Source organism: Gossypium arboreum, chromosome 8 (assembly GCF_025698485.1).
Source record: "Gossypium arboreum isolate Shixiya-1 chromosome 8, ASM2569848v2, whole genome shotgun sequence".
NCBI classification, from domain to species: Eukaryota; Viridiplantae; Streptophyta; class Magnoliopsida; order Malvales; family Malvaceae; genus Gossypium; species Gossypium arboreum.
In genome coordinates, this window is record NC_069077.1 from 45,108,928 (window position 1) to 45,124,644 (window position 15,717).

General features: G+C 37.1%; 1 long non-coding RNA gene across 1 annotated transcript; it reads right to left on the minus strand.

The window, feature by feature from the left end:
- Nucleotides 1-3,010: 3,010 nt before the first annotated feature.
- LOC128296513 (uncharacterized) lies at nt 3,011-5,020 on the minus strand. The gene is made up of 2 exons (XR_008287121.1): nt 4,914-5,020; nt 3,011-3,180 (listed from the first exon to the last, which is right to left on the minus strand). It is a non-coding gene; the product is annotated as an uncharacterized LOC128296513 (long non-coding RNA).
- Between the last annotated feature and the right edge of the window lie 10,697 nt (nt 5,021-15,717).

Below are 15,717 nucleotides of genomic sequence, written 5' to 3' on the forward strand. Positions count from 1 at the left end.
TTACTGGGGGGATAAAATTGAACGGGATCAAATCTCATTCATTTTATCAGATATTTAATTTTTTTTTCATTTTTTCTTTTAAATAAATGATCTAGGGTATATTTTCAGGATTAGTATGTTTAAATAAATTCTGTCTAGGAGATTGGAACTTAAGCGTGACCACTTGTGACCCCTCCAATCTTTCCTGGGATTTGATTTTAACAAAATCTTTTGAGAAATTATTCCCTAAATGGAAAAATAAATTTTTAGTTTTTCAAATAAAAGGGTCAATTTTGATCCAAGTTTTAATTGCAACTCAGTTTCAAATTTTCTTTAAGTCTAGGTACTTAATTGAACTATTTTCAAAATTTGGTTTCTCTTTTGTAAATATTTTCAAAGGCATCTACAATAAATGTTTTAATTCAAATTTAATAAATAGGATGATAATGATTAATATATAATTATATATATTATAATATATCTTAATTATTATCAACTTTGCATAAAATTAGGATTAGTTTAAATTTGATTATATTTTATTTTATAGTTTTTATTTTAATAAATTAATAGAAAATAATAATTTAATATGCATTATTTTAATTATTAATTGTTATTAACTTTGTGAAGAATTAGAACTTAGAATATTTTAATTGTTAAATTGTTTTAAAAATTCTAGTTTAACCCATATTCTCTTCACTTTAAATACCATCAACCTTCTCCGTCATTCATCACTTATCAAAAACCAACCTCCATTCGACCATCCCTCTATCAATCCTAGCATCCGAAACCCACCAAGTACCGAATCACCTAGTGCCACAGCTCCTAACTCTCTAGCCGCAACTCCGCCCAACTCCGCTTGTCGCCCACACGCCTAGCAGCAGCCCCATTTGGCCAGCAGCCCACGCATGCACCTAGCAGTTAACGCCACTACTATCGCTCGTGCCAGACCTGCTCTCACACACCCACTGTCGTGCGCCAATGCACCAACCTTGCTAGTTGCTTAACAGTGTTGCTTTCTGTCTACGCATCTGCTCACTCCTTGCCTTGCTACTCGTACCAACACCCTGGCCTATCGCACCACACCATCAAGACACCCTACAACCATCCCTAAACCCACCTCTTTTGCTTTATATTTATTTTCTTAGAGTTCTTAATCTTTATATAAAGGTGGTAAGACAAATTTTTCTCCCAAAATTTAATTTTACTTAATTTTTCAATTAACTAAATTGTTAGTATTTTATACTAATTGAATTTTTGAGATTTTTTTTCTATCTTATGTTAAAGTTAATCATGCCTCGCAAGAGGACTCGTGCCTCTATCCAAATTGATGAATCCCAAAACAAACGTCATTGTGAAGAAGCCAAAGCAAGATATGAAAACGTCTTCAAGAATCAACAAATGCACCCTAAAAAAGGCTTTACACTGAAAGAAAGCAACTATATTGATTTCATGGCGCGCATTCGACAAATTGCTAAAGCTCTCAATTGGAAGTTGTTTTGTGAGAAAAGACCAAGTGTAGATGAGGAATTAGTTCGTGAATTTTATGCAAATTTGACCTCAAATGAATTGATGAAAGTTGTTTTTTGAGGAATCAAGGTACCAATAACCTCAAACACTATTAATGAATTCTTTGAATTACCTAATTTTGAAGATGATGGATATTCTTCCTTGATGAGAAATATTGAGATTGGAAATCTGTAAGAAATTCTTGAGGAACTTACAGTTCCAAGTTCTAAATGAACTGTCTCAAAGCAAGAATTCACACTTGTCATAGAGAATATTTGACACAACTAGCAAAGGTATGGTTCTATTTCATTCGATTAAGCCTTATGCCTATTTCACATGAGACTACAATTTCATTAGAGTGAATGGTCTTATTATAATTGGTTTTTACTAGAAAGACCATTAATGTGGGAAAAATCATCCTGAGAGAAATGCGGAATTGTACTGTTAGACGTTCTGGCCCAGCTTACTTTCCCTTTACAATAACAATTTTGCGCTTGAAAGCTAAAATTCTTGCAAACGTAAAGAATACAAGTTATAGCCAGGTCACAATCATAGATTGGGACTTCTACCGAATAGCCGGAGATTCTTTTCTTCAATAATGAGTTGACAAGAGCAACGATCCTGAAGAAGAAGAATAAGATCCCACAGAGATCGAACCAATGTAGTCAGCTAAAATTCTTGATAAGGCAGAACCAATGGAACTAGTAACCGAACCTGACGTCGCAACCTCAATGTTCAGAAGTCATTAGCCTCGCCCAAATCTTCGAGATGAGCTATCAAAGTTAAAGGACATAATGCAACATATGCAGTGGTAGCAACAAGCTTACTAGAGATATTCAAAAATAGAGATGACTCAATGAAAAGCGCTCTTAAGAAAATATACAATGACCCGCTTATTTTTGTTCCTGATTTTCCAGATTTCATATTTGAACCATAGAGTCCACTATCGAATAAGGAGTGAAGTGATTCATGCAAAAAAAAAAGACGATGAAGCAAAAGATGAGTCAAATTCGGAGGGATCTGCAAAAAAATTAATAGGGGGATCTTGAATTTATTTTATTTCTATTCTTATGTTATTTAATATTTTAGGATTGGGTTTTATTATGAATTTTTATTTTCACACAATAAAACATGAGGTGGAAATCATAAATAAGAATGAACAAGTTGGAAAGTGCAAAGTGTGGCAATAGATATATTAGATATTTGCCCGAAGATTTACATTTTACTGAGTCTCAATCCTAAGTTGTTATGTAACACCCCAAACCCAGCCTAGAAGTTTGGCTCGAATCTGGCGTGTCACATTCAAGTGTTTTTCGAAAACCATGTTTCCATTAAAAACCTTTCTTAATAATTAAAAACTTATACCCTTTTTAAACCTTGTTAGAAAACCTCAGCTAAATAACATTCTTAACAACTTTGTAAAAATCTTGGCAGTTGCAGAAGCTTAATTTAAAAATAATTGCGGATACGTGATGTTTTGAACAACAGTAGTTGCTTTGGAAAAACCGTGTTCTAATACTAGCAATTATAAGAACAATAAGTAAAATTTCAAATTTGAAATCTAAAAAATTACAACAGCTTTACTACAACCCACATAAAACATTTAAAAGTAATAATCAAAACTATAAAATAAACAGTGTGTGTGGCTTCCTCCGAGCCCCTCGCAGCTCCGATCCGTCTATGGCTAGAAATTACCTGAAAGGTTAATAAACGGGGTGAGTTTACAAAAACTCAGTGTGAAATCCCCTACTAAAAAGGACAGTCAGTCATATAAAAGAATTAAAAGTCTAGCCCCAGCCTTACTTACAGTTTCAGTATCAATTGGGCCTTAGCCCACTATAACAGACAGTACCAGATGGGCTTTAACCCATTACAGAATAAGAAATATTATCAGAACTAGAATCAGAATCAGGTGACAGAATCAGAATCAGAATCAGTGTCAGGTAATAGAATCAAAATCAGAATGTGAATGCAATCCTAACCCAATCCAGTCGTATACACCCCCGTACCAACCCTACACTCCATGTGGGGAATAGCTCAACCCACCCAGCCCTATACTCCATATAATTTGCAACATGGTCGCCGTAAGCAGATATTGTGATAGAGTCACCAGATCTGAGATATTTTGGCGAGCCACGGAACAAATATTTGTGGCATAGCCACCAGAATCAGATAATGTGGCAAAGCCACTTAACAGAATACATGGCACAAAGCCATCGATAACTGTAATAACTTCGGTACATAGCCATTAGTGACGGTAATATAACTGGCATACAGCCTTCGGTAAATATGATTGACACAGAGTCGTTAAAAAATATGTTAGGCACATAGCCACAAGTAAATACGTTTGGCATGAAGCCATAGTCAAGATGGCATGAAGCCATATTTAGGTTGGCACAAAGCCATCGATAACGTGTCTATAATCGGCACGAAGCCCACAATATCAATATGAAGCCCACAATAACAGCGCACAACCTTCGGTAACATGATCAGTAATCAGCCATCGATCGGTCCACAGTCGTCTCGGCCGACCCGTGCGACCTTAACAGATCAGATCTTCCTCCGTACGAAATTCCAACCCATGCAACATGTCATGTATGTAGAATGTCATGCCCATATTTGAATCAAACAATCACAATCAAGTCATTCATATCACCAACATATATTCACAATCAAATCCGTCAACCACGTAGTCCAAGTCAACCACGTAGTCCATAAGGGCAAAACAATCATTTAACACCCTAGGGGCAAAATGGTAATTTTACCCCATGAGGGTATCTCGGTAATTCTACCCTACAGGGGTATTTCGGTAATTCTACCCTATAGGGTTGTTTCGGTAATTTTGTAAATCGAGGGTAGAACGGTAATTTATAAATCAAGGGTACTTTGGTAATTTTACAAGTTAAAGGTATTTTAGTAATTTTACAAATCGGGGTATTTTAGTAATTTTGCAAATCGGAGGTATTTCGATAATTTTGCAAATCGGGGGTATTTCAGTAATTTTACAAATCAGGGGTATTTTGGTAATTTTACAAACCAAGAGTATTTTGGTAATTTTACAAACCAAGGGTATTTCAATAATTTTGCTAATCAAGGGTATTTTGGTAATTTTGCTAATCGAGGGTATTTTGGTAATTTTGCTAATCGAGGGTATTTTGGTAATTTGGTAAGCTAAAGTATTCTAAACAGGGATAACAAAACGAATGGGCCTAAAGCCCTTCTCATTAAATGGGCCCTGCGCTCGTGTGGCCCTTTTAGCCCAAATCTAGCCACAGATATGAGATTCACCTAGCCTAGTCCAATATTTACTACACAATCAAACAACTTATCTAATTGGGCCCGTAAGCCCATTAGGCCCACATGGCCCCTATCGGCCAATCGCGGCCCGAAGTAGCCATCCTACAGCTAGAGTAGTGAGAAATACACACCTGATTGGAGACTGGAGTTAATCCACGCTCCGACCACTCTTAGCCGGCGCCCAACCCAACCGAGCACGCCACAAAGCGAAAGGGATCAGCCAAGAAGGGTACCTTTACTCTCCTCATGGTTCTCTCTATTTAAAGCCGACCAGCATCCACTCTTATGTTAGCTTCTCGATGTGGGATCCTCCATCATCGAGTTTAAATTCAACACCAACTCTTGCCGCCTTGTTAGCAAAATAAATGCTCTTTGCTTGCCATGGGATTCGAACCCATGCCTCCCTTAAATGCTCCACACGCTACTTGGCACTAAGCCACAAGGCTTTTTGTGCCACAATTTCTCCAACAATATTCTTAAGGCCTACCTACTACACCCAGGGTTTGATTCACCGTAAACCGAAATTTTTGCTAGAGTCCAGGTTTGAACCCAGGACTTCTCCAACACTTCTCACCACACTTAACCACTAAAACAAGCCTTCAACTATGAAATTTTCACGCACAACAGAAAATTATAAGCTGCCTTCAACCGCTCCCATGCTCAAGGCCTAAAACTTCTAGGCCCAAATTCAGGGTGTTACAACTCTACCTCCCTTAAAGAATTTTCGTCCCCAAAATTTCCATCTAACAGGGTGGTCGTGTAACATCTACCCCACTACGCTACCGCTGCGCACTCTGATCCTACTATCACTATCACACTTCAACTAGAACTTGAAACATCTCATACATACAACACTTATTCACTAAAGCAGACACATATTTATCACACATATATACAATTTCTATATCCAAACATCACATCCACATAAAATAAATGCCAAATTTAAATTCAGACCAATATCTAAGGAATCCACAGCATTTCAATTTCTAAATAGACAAAAGTATTTAGAAGACTTACGGATTCGGTGTCGGAGACTCGGTGTGCCACACTTTTTAAGAGAAATACTTCAAACTGACTACGTGGTTGAAAGTAATTTTCTGAAATTCAACCTTTGAAAACCCAATCCACAGCCGAGTTGTTGTAACTTGGCTCTGATACCACTAAATGTAACACCCCAAACCCAGCCTGGAAGTTTGGCTCGAATCTGGCATGTCACATTGACGTGTTTTTCGAAAACCATGTTTCCATTAAAAAACCTTCTTAATAATTAAAAACTTATACCCTTTTTAAACCTTGCTAGAAAGCCTCAACTAAATAACATTCTTAACAACTTTGTAAAAATATTGGCAGTTGCAGAAGCTTAATTTAAAAATAATTGCGGATACGTGATGTTTTGAACAACAGTAGTTGCTTTTAAAAAACCGTGTTCTAATACTAGCAATTATAAGAACAATAATTAAAATTTCAAACTTGAAATCCAAAAAATTACAACAGCTTTACTACAACCCACATAAAACATTTAAAAGTAATAATCAAAACTATAAAATAAACAGTGTGTGTGGCTTCCTCCGAGCCCCTCGCAGACTCCGATCCGTCTATGGCTAGAAATTACCGAAGGTTAATAAGCGGGTGAGTTTACTAAAACTCGATGTGAAATCCCTACTAAAAAACGATCGGTCATATAAAAGAATTAAAAGTCCTGGCTGACCTTACTTACAATTTCGATATCAATTGGGCCTTATCCCACTATAACGAGCAGATGCAGATGGGCTTTAACCCATTACGAATAAGAAATATTATCGAACTAGAATCGAATCGGTGTGATGAATCGAATCGAATCGGTGTCGTAATAGAATCAAAATCAGAATGTGAATGCAATCCTAACCCAATCCAGTCGTATACACCCCCGTACCAACCCTACACTCCATGTGGGGAATAGCTCAACCCACCCAGCCCTATACTCCATAGAATTTGCAGCATGGCTGCCAGAACAGATATTGTGATAGAGTCACCAGATACAGATATTTTGGCAGAGCCACCAGAACAAATATTTGTGGCATAGCCACCAGAATCAGATAATGTGGCAAAGCCACTTAACAGAATACATGGCACAAAGCCATCGATAACTGTAATAACTTCGGCACATAGCCATCAGTGACGGTAATATAACTGGCACACAGCCTTCGGTAAATATGATCGACACAGAGTCGTTAAAAAATATGTTAGGCACATAGCCACAAGTAAATACGTTTGGCACGAAGCCATAGTCAAGATGGCACGAAGCCATATTTAGGTTGGCACAGAGCCATCGATAACGTGTCTATAATCGGCACGAAGCCCACAATATCAATACGAAGCCCAAAATAACGGCACACAACCTTCGATAACATGATCGGCACTCAGCCATCAATCGGTCCACAGTCATCTCGGGCGACCCGTGCGACCTTAACAGATCAGATCTTCCTCCGTACGAAATCCTAACCCATGCAACATGTCATGTATGCAGAATGTCATGCCCATATTTGAATCAAACAATCACAATCAAGTAATTCATATCACCAACATATATTCACAATCAAATCCGTCAACCACATAGTCCAAGTCAGTCACTTGCCCACAAGGGCAAAACAGTCATTTAACACCCTAGGGGCAAAATGGTAATTTTACCCCACGAGGGTATCTCGGTAATTCTACCCTACAGGGGTATTTTGGTAATTCTACCCTATAGGGTTGTTTCGGTAATTTTGTAAATCGAGGGTAAAACGGTAATTTTGTAAATCGGGGGTACTTTGGTAATTTTACAAGTTGAAGGTATTTTAGTAATTTTACAAATCGGGGTATTTCAGTAATTTTGCAAATCGGATGTATTTAGGTAATTTTGCAAATTGGGGGTATTTTAGTAATTTTACAAATTAGGGGTATTTTGGTAATTTTACAAACCAGGGGTATTTTGGTAATTTTAAAAACCAAGGGTATTTCAATAATTTTGTAAACCAAGGGTATTTCAATAATTTTGCTAATCGAGGGTATTTTGGTAATTTTGCTAATCGAGGGTATTTTGGTAATTTAGTAAACTAAAGTATTCTAAACAGGGATAACAATACGAATGGGCCTAAAGCCCTTCTCGGCCCAAATGGGCCCACACGCTCGTGTGGCCCTTTTAGCCCAAATCTAGCCACAGATATGAGATTCACCTAGCCTAGTCCAATATTTACTACACAATCAAACAACTTATCCAATTGGGCCCGTAAGCCCATTAGGCCTACATGGCCCCTATCGGCCAATCGCGGCCCGAAGTAGCCATCCTACAGGTAGAGTAGTGAGAAATACACACCTGATTGGAGACTGGAGTTAATCCACGCTCTGACCACTCTTAGCCGGCGCCCAACCCAACCGAGCACGCCACAAAGCGAAAGGGATCAGCCAAGAAGGGTACCTTTACTCTCCTCACGATTCTCTCTATTTAAAACCAAGTTCGCATCCACTCTTATGTTAGCTTCCCGATGTGGGATCCCTCCATCATCAGAGTTTAAATTCAACACCAACTCTTGCCGCCCCCTGTTAGCAAAATAAATGCTCTTTGCTTGCCATGGGATTCGAACCCATGCCTCCCCTTAAATGCTCCACACGCTACTTGCCACTAAGCCACAAGGCTTTTTGTGCCACAATTTCTCCAACAATATTCTTAAGGCCTACCTACTACACCCAGGGTTTGATTCACCTTAATCCAAAATTTTTGCTATAGTCCAGGTTTGAACCCAGGACTTCTCCAACACTTCTCAGCACACTTAACCACTAAAATAAGCCTTCAACTACGAAATTTTCATCCACAACAGAATATTATAAGCTGCCTTCAACCGCTCCCATGCTCAAGGCCCAAAACTTCTTGGCCCAAATTCAGGGTGTTACATGTTATAGCAATTAAATTACTTAAAAATCAAGCAAAATTCAACTCAAAATCCACTAATCATGGCCGACCACTCGTTCAAGAAGCTTAAAGTGTAACAACCCATTTTTAGGTCAAATCAGAACAGTGGTTTCAGGACCACGAATCTAAAGTAGAAATATTTATTTTATTATTTCTTTAAAGTCTACAACGTGATAGAATAATTGTGTGAAAATTTCGTTAAGAAATTTTATTGATTGAGTGCCCAATTTTACTAAAAGGACTAAATTGCAATAGGTGGAAAACTTGAATTCTATAAGTTAAAGGTGTCTAACTATTATGAACTTTTAATTAGAGGTCCTTAAATGGAAATTAGACCATTATACCTTAGGATGGACAAAAATGGACATGGTTAGGTGAAATTTCAAAGTTATGCATTAAGGGTATTTTAATAATTTAGCTAATAAGGACAAAATTAACTAAATAAAAGTGTCCATCTTCTCATATTAGTCCCCGCATAGCTGAATTTGAAGAAGAATACATAGCTAGGGTTTGGACAAGCTTTCAAGCTCCATTGTAAGTCCGTTCTTGTCCCGTTTTTAACGATTTTTATATTTTTGAGATCGTTGTAACTTGATTTAGCTATTTCAAGGACTAATTTGAAGAATAATTGAAGTCTAAAATTTGACCCATGATGAATATATGTGTATTTTTATGTTTAATGGTAGAATACATATGTTTGATGTTAGATAAACAACATTTACAAAGTGATTTTCGGTAAAAATGTCAAATAGGGACTTATTTGTAAAAGTCTATAAAATGTGTAGAAAGTGTGAATAAATGAAAAATGTGGGCTTTTATGAGTATAGATAATATTCGGCTAGGCTTGGGTTGTGAAGAAATTGAAAGAAATTCATTTTACGAGCCTAGGGACTAAATTATAAAATATTGAAAAGTTAGGGGCAAAAATGTAAATTTTGCCATAATGTCTTCTTAGGCTGAATTGAATAATGTGATGATTAAATAAGTTAAATGTGGTGTTATAGATCAAGAAAAATGAAGTTCGGGTCTAGATCGGGGGAAAAACAAAGTAACTGAATAAACACATCAATCATAAATTAATATCCTAAAAACATTAACACATGAAATAAGAACACATAATTGAGATCAAGAACAAATATTTATCATGTAATTCAAGAAAATCAAATAATAAAATCCGTCTTAGGTTTCATCCTCCACAGGTATCTAGGGAATTTAGTTCATACTTTGGAAGGAAAACATCTCAAACTTAGGAAAGCAACAAAACATAAAGAAACTCAAATACTTCAAGAGAAATTGAATGGAGACCTTCAGTCTTGAAGGAGATCCTGCTTCTGAGTTGAATCTATTGGCGTTCTTCGAGTGTTTTCTTCATTCAGCTCTACGTGTCTCCTCAAGTCCTCTTCTAGTATGTATTTATAAACTTTTGAATGCTTAGAAACCCTAAAAATTGGCTTTTTCCTCGTATTGGGGAAACAGGGTTTGAAATCGACACGAGCTAGCACATGGGCATGTGGTCAACCCATGTGGCTCACACAGGCATGTGCTCAGCTCGTATGGGAAAAGGCTTGGCTGTGTGGATCCTTAAAATAGCCCGTTTTGTCCGATTTTGACCCATTTTCTGCTCCTTTTGTTCCCCTATGCTCTTCTAAGTATAAAACATGAAATTAAAGAATTATAAGCATCAAATTCACTAAATTAAATAATAAATCATCCAAAAATGCATCAAGAATGGGATTAAAATATGTTGCTTTTATGGCTTATCAAATATCCTCACACTTAAGCGTTTGCTTGTCCTCAAGCAAAATCCTGAACTCATAATTAAAATTAAACTCTCTCAATTCATAATTCTCATCAATAATGTTTTATCATAATTCACAAATAGTCATACATTGATAATTCAACTAAAAGATCACTAAAGATTCAAACAATCTAAGTCACACATTTTTATAGCATGAAAACATAGGTATTTCCCCTTATCTAAGTAATTACTTTTAATTCAAAACTGACAAGATTTGACGTCCCCATTAAAAATTCACTGAGATCACTCAAAGTGTTTAAGGTTCAAAAATTAAGCACTCAAAAGTCAAACATGAAAAGTCATTACCATAGGGTTTGCATGAAAATCAAATCTCCACCACTATAAAATGAGATGATACACAAATCAAAAGGTCTTTAAAGGGTTGTAATGGGGCTTAGGTTAAAGGTGTGGATAAAGGCTAAAAAAGAATGTTAGAATCGAGATCAAATTGATAAATTACCTAACAAGGAAAATAAACTACTACTGAATAATTACATCAATCAAAATTATTTAAGAAAAACATGAGCTTCTTCTCAGAATATGAAATTAACTGTTTAGCTCAAAACATAGAACTAGTAATAATCAACATATATGTATATATATATTTCACTTTTTTTGAATAACAATGGATAATAAGAGATAATTTAACAACTGAAACAAAATAACATAGTTAGGCAACTGACCAAATCAAATCTCGACAAAAAGGGAGTCAATAAAATGGGAACAATTCTCAAAGAATCAAAAATGAGTTATGAGTTTATATTAATGGGTAAATCAAGAAACTGTTTGTTAGGCTCAAAGGAGTTCACTAAGGGCTAATTATAAAGGTAGGTTTATGGGATAAGTGGGTTAAAACCTAGGTGCCTTTATCATCTTAGTATATCAAATCAAAGGTGTGGTCCCGACATGTATAATCGAAGTAAGTTCTAGAATAACCAATCAGCATTGACACACTCATAACCAATAATAAAGTGAGCAAGAAAAGTGTATGCTCTAAAGGCTCAAAATCTCACAAAAATTGTGGTTTTTGATGTCAATCTTGCACATCTCAAACTTCAAGATAATACTTAAATTTAGGGAAACAACCTAACAACTTTTAAGTCTAAAAATAGACTTATCATGCTTGATTCTCTCATGTCTTAAAGTTTAAACAATCAATGCACAATTACCTATGAATTTAATCTAAAACACATCAATGAAAATCACAAATCAATAAGAATTCATTCTAATAGTAATATAAGAAAATTACATGAATACAAGACATAATTTAGGGATTTTCTAATAATCATATAAATAACCTTACCACACTTAAGATGTACATTGTCTTCAATATACAAAAATAGATAATCATAGTAGAAACAAAAATGTCATAAGAGAGGGAGAGAATTGAAACTGCCCTGAATATTGGATGAAATTCCCAGAATAGTGAATAGCAGAATTGTAGATAAATGTAGATGTAGGGACTGATTCTGAGCAACTAATAAGAAAATAAACAGAACGCTGAAGAAGATTAAAGGGTTACTCGATTAGAAACAACCATAATAAATAAATAAAAATATATAGTTCAAAATATAAAAACAAAAGAAGTCTAAAAACATAACAATAAACATAAAAATAGAAATAAAACTAAAATAATAAATTAAATTAAAATTAAAATTAAATGATAAATGGACTCAATGGTCCTCATCATTAGATGTATCGGCATCGTGAGTCGACAGTGCTGGAGGAGTAATATGGAAATGCTGACAAATCTGTTGCAATGTTGCATCAATACTGTCAAATCTCTGAACACAGTACTGACCAAAGCTAGTGAACTCCTTGGTAGATACTCCTCAAAAGCTAGCAATATGTCGGTGACTCGAAGGTGGAGGTTGAGGTGGATCCTCGTGATAGGGAGGAAAATCATCAATGAAGTCCTCGGGGTCATTCTGAGCGTAAGAATGAAACAATCTGTATTAAGGAGGATCCACTCCACGACACCGCTCGATTATCCTCATGTGTATCATGCTCGAGATGCCCTGAAGGAACATCTGGCCTACTAATGTGAGTGCAGGGGACTGCTCCGAAGTGTCGAGTGAGGCAAGTTAGATAAAGACCTAAGCAGATGGGGCCTCTCCTGTGGCAGTTAATTTGATGGCAGAAAGATAAAGCGATGAAGTACGCCAAATCAATAATATGGCCATGGGTCATGCTTCAAAGAAAGTATGCATCGTACGTGCTAACAACTCCAATGCTCTCTCTCTGTCTTGTCAAGATATGAGCGAGGAGCTCGTGAATGTACCGTAAGGTCGAAGAGAGAGAAGTTGCCTTTGAGAAACTCACGTCATATGGTGTCTAACTCCCTGTAAGCTCGGTCCAACATCGTGATGGTGAGTGGTGGATATGCCAATGAAGTTGAAGAAAGTCTTCAGCACTCATAAAGTCCTCTGAATATAGTCCCATAGCAGCACCGAACTCTGGGACGCTTATATGTCACACTAACCTACAAAGACGAAAGATGATGGTGGCTGGCTCATCATGAACTGTCATGACCTGCTAGACCGAGAATGTAGCACAAAACTCCAAGGTGAGCTCTGTGTAGGTAGGCTCGATGATGTCGAAGAATCTATCCCATGGAGCTGTGGCAATAATAGCGCGCACGTCATCAGCTAATCGGACCTGCTCCAACATGGCCCAGTCAATGCAACGGCCTAGGCTAAGTGGTTGTACGCAATGGAGCTGGTATAACTCCTCCTGGGGGGCCGCCAGAAATCAGAGATAGGGGTGGCGAGCCTCAGCGAAGGCGCTTGAGGAGGAGGTCGAGCCGGGGCCCTTCCGCTTTTTTGAAGCGAGGATGGCAGTCTTAGTCTTACCATGTGTTTTTGTCATAATAAGCCTAGAAAAATGTAATCACCTAATTCAATTTGATGAATCAACATAATAGCCAAGCGAATAAGAAATAACCATCCAAGTTCAGCTCAATCAATTAGACTAAATAAGCATGATGTTACTACATAGTAGAAAAAATAAAATAAATGATCACTATATAAAAAAATTTTGAATGAGCAAAGAATATGAAAATAAAATAATAATAATAATAATAATAATAATAATAATAATAATAATAATAATAATAATAATAAAGGCAATGACCCTAAAGCAAAATAAACACAAAATACTGCTAGTGTTCAAAACTAAATTAAGCATAGAGATAGAAGTATCAATAAAGAACTGAGCTGAACAAGAATCAACAAATCAATAAAGCAATAATAATAGTAAACAATAAATCAATAATAAAACTAATAAAATAAAAAAAAAGTGAAATAAAATAGTATTAAAGAAATAAATAAGAATAAGAATAAATAAAAATAAATAAATAAAAGGAAATGGGGAAAAAGGAAACCAACGATGGCCGGTATGGAGACGCGGCGTTTGACGGGTCAAACGACGCGAGATCGGGGCGAGAGGTGGAGGTGGGGGTCGGTTCTGGTGCTTGACGAGGAGAAGGGTGAGGGGCTGTTTAAGATTGCGTCGGGGTGGAGATATGAGGGAGAGGAGACAGGGTGGGAAGGTTGTTTGACGGAGTGGTTGGGGTTTTCATGGCGCAATGGAGAAGGGAAATATTGGGGCGGCGGTTTGAGAGAGGGAAAGAAAGAAAGGAAGAAGGGGGGTCGTGTGTCCAAGTCGTGTGGTTCACATAGCTGTGTCGCATGGCTATCTGTAGTCTCCTTCGCTTCTCCCACGCCTGTGTGACCGAACATATGCCTGTGGGGCCGAACACACAGCCGTGTGTGTTGCCCGTTTAACTCTTTGACTTGTTTTTAAATTGAAAATTTTATCTCCAGGTTTCACACGACCTTGGATACGCCTATGTGTCCAGGCTATGTGGTCCACACGACTGTGTCGCACACCTGTGTGGACTATATTTAGGCCGTATCTCTGTCAATTTTTGGGAATTTAAACTCCAGGATCCACACGGCCAAGGACACGCCCATGTGTCCAGGACGTGTGGGTTACATGGCCATGTCGCCAGGCTATATAACTCTCTGTCAATTTCCTTAAAATTTAAAAACTAGGTCTCAAGATCCACATGGCCAAGGATACGCCCATGTGTCTAGGCCATGTGGGTTACATGACCATGTCACTAGGCCGTGTAACTCATTTTCGCACCCCTATTAGGCCACACGACCAAGGACATGCCTGTGTGTCCAGGCTGTGTGGGTCAAAAACCTGTATTTTTAATATTTAGTTAATTCTAAATAAATATTATGAAATGAAAATAAAGAAATTAGCGGTGTTAATACTCGGGTTGCCTCCCAAGAAGCGCTTATTTAAAGTCTATGCTAGACTTACCTTGTGCACATGACTACAACGGTTCGTGAAGTTGAAGTTCCTCTCTATCATTTCTAAAATCCTCACCACTATAAAGTTTAAGTCAATGACCATTTACCTTGAATGTGCCATACTCTGGATGAGCTACCTCTATCGTACCGTAGGGGAAAACTGTTTGTACTACGAACGGACCTGACCATCTTGATTTTAGCTTTCCAGGAAACAACTTGAGCCTTGAATTATAGAAAAGGACAAGATTTCTAGCTAAAAATTGCTTGTGTTACCTCAAACGAGCATCATGGCATTGCTTTGTCGCTTCTTTATATAATCATGAGTTCTCATAAGCATTCACTCGCCACTCATCTAACTCGGTCAACTGCATCAATCTCTTTTCACCTACAAGTTTGAGATCATAGTTTAGGAATTTTATAGCCCAAAATACTTTGTGCTCTAATTCAAATGGTAAATGACAACTTTTTCCATAAACAAGTTTGAAAGGAGATGTTCTTATGGGTGTTTAAAAGCAATTCTATAGGCCCATAAAGTGTCATCTACTTTCATCACTCAATCCTTCCTATTTGATTCTATGGTTTTCTCAAAGATGTGTTTAAGCTCTCGATTTACAACTTCAGCTTGTCCATTGGTTTGAGGGTGATAAGGGGTAGCTGTCCTATGATGTACTCCATACTTCTTAAGAACTTTATCAAATTGAGCGTTACAAAAATGCGTACCCCTGTCACTAATAATTTCCCTAGGTGTTCTGAATCGAGAAAAGAGCTTCTTGAGAAATCTAACTACCACTCTAGCATCATTAGTAGGTAAAGCCTAAGCTTCTACCTATTTTGACATATAATCGACCGCTACTAGGATATATTTATTACCAAACGAGCTAGGGAAT